Source organism: Gopherus evgoodei, chromosome 5 (genome assembly GCF_007399415.2).
Source record: "Gopherus evgoodei ecotype Sinaloan lineage chromosome 5, rGopEvg1_v1.p, whole genome shotgun sequence".
In the NCBI taxonomy this organism is placed as follows: domain Eukaryota; kingdom Metazoa; phylum Chordata; order Testudines; family Testudinidae; genus Gopherus; species Gopherus evgoodei.
The window spans coordinates 8,621,766-8,628,009 of NC_044326.1; positions in this window are offsets into that span (position 1 = coordinate 8,621,766).

Consider the following 6,244-nt stretch of genomic DNA (forward strand, 5'->3'; position numbering starts at 1 on the left):
TCCTCTGGAATGGTGGTTGAAGCATGAAGGGACATATGAATCTTTAGTCCATCTGGCACATAAATATCTTGCGACACTGGCTACAACAATTCTATGTGAACACCTGTGCTCACTCTCGGGTGACGTTGTAAATAAGAAGTGGGCAGCATTATCTCCCATATTTTTGAGTGAAGTTACTTTTTGTACATAATTCTACATTTGTAAGTTCAACTTTCATGACAAAGAGATTGCACTACAGTACTTCTAATGGGGGAACTGAAAAATACTATTTTTTGTTTTTTTACAAGGTAAATAATTGTAATAAAAATAAATATAAATATACTGCACACTTTGTATTCTGTGTTATCACTGAAATCAATATATTTGAAAATGTAGAAAACATCCAAAAATATTTAAACAAATAATATTCTATTATTGTTTAACAATGCGATTAATTTTTTTTAATTGCATGATTAATCTTAATTAATATTTTAGTAGCTTAACAGTCATAGTGAACACTAATATTAGACCTGACAAACAAGCAGTTTCCTGTAACATTTTAGGTTATAGCCTCAAATAGGTCTTTAAACCATGATTTGAGGACTTCAATAGCTCAGACATAGGATAGGGGTTTGTTACAGGAGTGGGTGGGTGAGATTCTGTGGCCTGCGATGTGCAGGTCAGACTAGATGATCCTAATGGTTCCTTCTGACCTTAAAGTCTATGAGGTCTCTGGGCACTAGGACATAACTTTGCCTGTTATTTTACATCTGACAGCAGAAACTCTAGGTGCAAAAGCCTGCAGCTACAGTAGAGCTTTCTGTGTCTACGGACTTGTCCATTGTGTGTTCTGTTGTCGAAAGGAAGAAGGGATTTATCGTGTCTGTCATAAACAGATAGCTAAGGGTTAATGTCTCTTACACCTGGAAAGAAGTACCTGAAACACCTGACCAGAGGACCAATCAGGAAACCAGACTTTTTCAAATCTGGGTGGAGGGAAATTTGTGTCTGAGTTATTTGTCTTGAATCTGTCCCTCTCGGCTATGGGAAGGATTTTTCTGTTTCCTGCTTTCTAATCTTCTGTTTCCAAGTTGTAAGTATAAATATAGTAAGGCAGTAAGGTTTCTATTGTTTTCTTTTGTATTTACCTGGGTATAGTTGCTGGAGTGCTTTGAATTGTATTCTTTTTAAATAAGGCTGTTTATTCATATTTCTTTTAAGTAATTGACCCTGTATTTGTCACCTTAATACAGAGAGACCATTTTTATGTATTTTTTCTTTCTTTTGATATAAAGCTTTCTTTTAAGACCTGTTGAAGTTTTTCTTTAGTGGGGAACTCCAGGGAATTGAGTCTGTTCTCACCAGGGAATTGGTGGGAGAAGAAGTCAGGGGGAAAGCTGTGTGTGTTAGATTTACTAGCCTGACTTTGCATTCCCTCTGGAAGCAGGGGGAAGAGAGATTAGCTCTCGGTAATTCTGTTTTCCAGAACTGGGAACGGGTAGGGTGGAGTCCCTCTGTTTAGATTCACGAAGCTTGCTTCTGTGTCTCTCTCCAGGAACCTAGGGAGGGAACACCTGGAAGGGAGAAGGGGGGGGAAAAGGTTTATTCCCCTTTGTTATAAGACTCAAGGAATTTGGGTCTTGGGGTCCCCAGGGAAGGTTTGGGGGGACCAGAGTGCCCCAAAACACTCTAATTTTTTGGGTGGTGGCAGCTTTACCAGGTCCAAGCTGGTAACTAAGCTTGGAGGTTTTCATGCTAACCCCCATATTTTGGACGCTAAGGTCCAAATCTGGGACTAGGTTATAATAGTGTCTGATCCGAACCGTTGTGTTTCAGGTTCAGTATCGTGCTTTCTACAGTGCCAACCTGCAGTACAGAGTGCCAGGGCTCCTACCACCCACAATGCACCTTTGCAATTTTTCATCATGCGGCATACCTCTCTCCTGACCCCTGCAGCTTTTGCCCTGAAGCACAGGATTTAATCATGTCTACCACAGCAGCCAGTCTTGCTTCCACTTGCTTCAGTGGCAGACAGATTGGGCCATTAGGATGTGTAAACACGTTGTGCATGGTCATGCAATTAGCCAGCTCCCATACCATATTTATTTGCAGGCCCAGCACTGATGCCTGCTGCAATGTGTGTGTATTCACTGGACATGGTGAGAACCAGCAGTTGCATGGCGAAGGCAGCATGTTTCAAATACAGTGATTTTTTTGATGCAATGAAAGTGAGAACATTTTGTACTGATGCATTTACTAGGTTGGCTGGTTGTATCTACAGGAACTTCTGCAGCCGCTGAGACCAAATGGCAGCAAAATTGCTCAAAGATCATATCCACAAGTGCCTCAAAAGAGGAAGCGCTGTGCATGCTGAAACTGTCACACGGGCAATAACCAAGACACAGACTACAGCTGGAGTTTCTACTGGCCTGACTTCTAGTAACATGTCATTATGCAAGTTAGGAGAAGGGTAATTAAGAACAAGTCTTCAGGGGGTAAACTGATCTTGTGCAAGGATCAGAAGGGAACAGAAGTCTAACATGGGACACAGGGTATCCATTCAAACCAGACCTATGGTACATTTGGTCCAGTGGCCATTATCAAAAGCTTCAAGGAAGGTTCAAGAATACTCACAATGAACAGTTATGGAGTAACCTGCCCATAGGGGAAATTGCTGCCCAATCCCCAACAAATAGTGATTGGTTTATGCCCAGAAACATGAAGACCTCCATCCCTTGTTAAAATAATGTTTTATTATATGAGATGTAATTGTGGGTGTTCTCATTAGCTATATAAATATCTAATCCTACTAACCTCTTATCTACAATAATATCTTGTGACAATGAGTTCCGCAGGCTCTTTGTGCTTTAGTTAGAAAAATATTCCCTTTATGAGTTCTAAATCCCTTTTGGCTTCTGCAGCAAATGAGGCAGGCATTCTACAGACAACAGCCTCATTCACTACACAAATTCGATTCACCCCAGAGCAGGTTCATCCTGGGCACTGAATGAGGCAGGGGTTCTGTGGAAAAAACAAAATGTGATTGTGTAATTAAAGACTGTATCCTAATACCTGAATTTGCAACCTCCATGTTCCTTTAACACAGTTGTTTATGTAACCCCACCTTTCCAGATTCTATTGTGCTAAATTTGGGTGAATTTTCACAGGGATAGCAAAAGACACACCCCTGACACCAGGGCAGCCACCCCAGCTCCCCTTCAAGTCCTCGTTCCAAAGAATAGGGGCACTAGAGTTTTTCAATCAAACAGCTGTAAAACAACATATTTCTCCCTAATCTTGTTTTCTGAAACAGCTGAGCAGTTTAAGGTGAAATTTATCAAAATAATTCAGTCGGAGACAGACACTCAGAATTGAAAATTTCAGCCCAAGCAGTTTAAATTTGGCAATGTTATAAGAACTGTAAACAGGATCTTATAATGGGAAGTGTCAGGCAACTCCATCTGTAAACAAACACCATCTACCCCAAGTAACAAGCAGAGAGCTTGTTACAACCTGAACTCCAGCTTGGCCTTTTCAAATCAACAACCTGTCTAGGGTGATTGCAGTTCCCATCAAGGAGCCCAGGAATGCCTTCTGTTTAAAGGCTCCAAGCGTCTCTTCCCTTTCAGGTCATTGCCTCCCAGAATAGTTATGAATTAGTGTGACGCTTTCCTCAGGGCAGCCCAGATTTGTAAGCCACTATGTTACCCCTCTGCCTTAGCAAGAGCTAGCTTTACTTTAGATTAGCTTGTGTGTCAGCTCCCTGCCACACCAGTCAGGCCAGCAAACTCCTTGAGACACTGCCAGTCTAAACCTTGCTTTGCGGATAACAAGCAGTGAACCCCAGTTCCCAGGGACATCTCCCTGTACTGTTTAGTTGCTCACTGCACGCTCTCAGAAATTACTAAGGTCACTGCCTCCGAAGAGACAGTGTGCTTGTCAGCCTGTTAGGTTAGCTGAAAACTCACTCTATGCTTCAGTATAACAGCACTGAGATTGTTTACTGTAAAACTAAGGATAAGTTTCTTAATAAAGAATGGAGATTTAAGTGATACTAAGCCAGAGTAAGGGTCCACGTCTTGCACGCATACAGAGAAATGGAGATGACCAGTGCATGCAGCAGTTTCAGTCTGGATTCCAGGGAGATGTTCTTGTTCCTCCAGATTGGCTTTAGCTTTGCCACTGCTGCTGCTGCTGTTTGTACAGTTCTTGCCAGAATTTCTGCCTTTGATCCTTCATCAGTGACGACTGCCTCCAAATACTTGAACTGTTTCACTGTCTCCAGCTCTTGTCCACTGACAGTGATTTGTGAGCTGATCCTGTCATGTTTGTTTGTCGTTGGCTTGGTTTTCTCTGCAATGATTTCCATACCCTATTTTGCGACAGTTTCATCCAATCGTTTCACAGGGTTGGCAAGTTCATCTTCGCCTCCTGCCAGGCTGTCAATATCATCAGCAAACTGAAGATTTGAGATTGTTCACACCCCCTAGTGCTGACTGTGCATATGGGATCTTTTATGGCATCAGTCATTATGCTCTCCAAGTAGATGTTTAACAGTGTGGGCGAAAGAAGGCAGCCTTGCTGGACTCCAAAAGTGGTACAAGATCACTCTCCTATTGTGCCATTGATGAGACCTTCACTGCTGGCCTTGGCATACAGTTGTTTAATGGTAAGAATGGCTTACGACCAACATTGTACTTCTTCATGGCTGCCCAGAGAGCTTCGAGCCATACTCTGTCAAACACCTTCTTGAAGTCAACAAAGACGTGGTAGATGTCCTGGTGGTGTTGTAAGTACTTCTCACATAGAACACAAAGATTGAAGCAAAGGAGGCATTGAGCAGCTCTGCCTTCCTATCATCTTCCATAACCACTCACCTTCTCCATTGAGCAGTGGGTTCACACCATCCCTGATCTTTCTTTTTTGCCTGACATATTCTTTTGTCTCTAACATTTCTTGCCAGCTGTAACTCATTCTTTGCCTTTGCTTTCCTGATTTTGTCCCTACACGCTGGCACTATTCCTGTGCATACTTCCTTGGTGACATGTCCCTCCTTCCATTTTTTGAATGTATCCCTTTTGGCTTTTTAGATCACTATAGAACTCCTCGTGCAGCCACATTGGCCTCCTGTTGCTTTTCGTATCGTTCTTCTGCATCGGAATAGTTTGATATTGAGTCTCTAATGTTACATCTTTTAGGAACTACCAGCCCCCTTACACTCCTTTTCTTCCCAATTGGTCTTTCCATGGAACCTTGCCTACTGTTTCTCTGAGGTTGGGTGAAATCCACCTGTCTGAAGTCCATTGTCCTTGTTTTGCTGTTCTCATGTTCTCCTTTCCATAGGATCTTGAATTCTATCAGATCATGATCACTTCCTTTCTTGAACGTCCAAAGTTTTGAATTTTCCTCTCTGTTTAGAACCTATGATCTGTGAACAGGTTCTAAATGTGGCAAAACAACTTCTCCTTGCTTGGACACAGACACCTTTAAAAATATTTTAAAGATTGGGATAACACTCAACAGTGAGAACCCGATGACATCTACCTCTGCACAGGGGTGTCAGAAGGAGCTCAGAGAGTCCCTTCCACCTCATCCAGTCTGGCACAGAAGGCAGATGTAATTTAGCTACAGGCTATATGTATATGTGTGTGCGTGTGTGTGTGTGTGTATTGGCTAGCACTGATACAATGCTCCAGAAGGGGGGTGGGTGTCTAGGTGGGATCATGACCCTGCCCCCAACTGCTTCCCTAGCTGCTTGCCAGGAGAAAACTAGCTGGCTGCAATGGAGTTAGCCCCATTGCTCCCCAAGGGCAGAGATAGAGTCTTTTGAAAGCATAATGCATCCTGACACTGACATTCCAGCGGTGCACCGGCTCCTGCTCTCCAGAACAATTAAGCCCTTGGTGATGGAGGTTTTTTATTTGAGGCTTTGGGCTTGATGACCAGGATAAGCAGGTATTTATTGTCTCTAACTTTTCTCCCTGGGCTATGTACTGACTCTGCTCTTTCCCTTCTCCCTTTAGGGAGTTCCCTCCCCACCTATCTAGTGGAGGAGGCTTTCCCAACCCCTTGTATGGCAGCATCTGACATGTGGAAAGGACAATGATGTCAAGAATGGTTGCCGAGGCAACAGAATGTCCGAGTGCATGTGCCCTGTAAAGAAATGCAGTGGTGGCTCAGGCCTGGCCTCTGTCTTAGTTTTGCATGAGCATGAATTTTTCCTGAGGAGCTAAATGGGATCCAGACCATGGGTGAGATGTCTGGA